Source organism: Octopus bimaculoides, chromosome 7 (assembly GCF_001194135.2).
Source record: "Octopus bimaculoides isolate UCB-OBI-ISO-001 chromosome 7, ASM119413v2, whole genome shotgun sequence".
Taxonomy (NCBI): domain Eukaryota; kingdom Metazoa; phylum Mollusca; class Cephalopoda; order Octopoda; family Octopodidae; genus Octopus; species Octopus bimaculoides.
In genome coordinates, this window is record NC_068987.1 from 83,238,586 (window position 1) to 83,239,449 (window position 864).

Genomic DNA, 864 nt, shown 5'->3' on the forward strand with positions numbered 1-864 from the left:
TGTGTGTGTGTGTGTGTGTGTGTGTGTGTGTGCTTGTGTTGTTTGTATTCGTGTTTGTCCCCCGCCCCGCCACTTGGCAGTGTTGGCTTGTTTACTCCTCCGTAACTTAGCGGTTCGGCAAAAGTCCCCGATAGAATAAATATTAGGCTTAAAAGTAAGTCCTGGAGTCGATTTGTTCGACTGAACCTTTCAAGGCAGTAACCCAGCATGGCCGCAGTCCAATGACTGAAACAAGTAGAACATACGAATGTTAATATATTTCTCTCTTTCCCTTGAAATATAAACAAAGTCTCCGACATTGCCTTCCTAGCATATTCTTCTCTTCTTTACACTAAACAGGTACACGTTCAAGTGCTTTCTTTTACATGATTCAACATGATATATAACAGCTATAAACGCACATGTCCCAGTGTTTGAGTGCAACGCTTGCGTTATAGGAACAGGTACAAAAATTTAATCGTTTAATGTTTTTGTGTGTGTAATTGTTGTAGTTGTTGCAATTTTTCTCTTTTTACCAGATCTAACTAGGAATGTTGTCTATGGCGATAGAAATGAAATAGCTAATAGCGGAAGGTTCATAGCGTTCAACTCATAATCGACGCACGATAAGAACTGAACGAGTTAAGATAGCTTTTGCGTCCACTTGATATAAAACAATACTTGAGTCTGAAAGAACCGGCATTTCTTGGTTAATAGCTGTCAGCATTTAGATAGATTGACAGATAGATAGATAGATAGATAGATAGATAGATAGATAGATAGATAGATAGATAGATAGATAGATTTCTTTTATTAGCCACACAGGGCTCAACGAAGATGGGACAAATACAATGTAGAGCTTTTCTTTTTGGGAGGGGGAAGGGG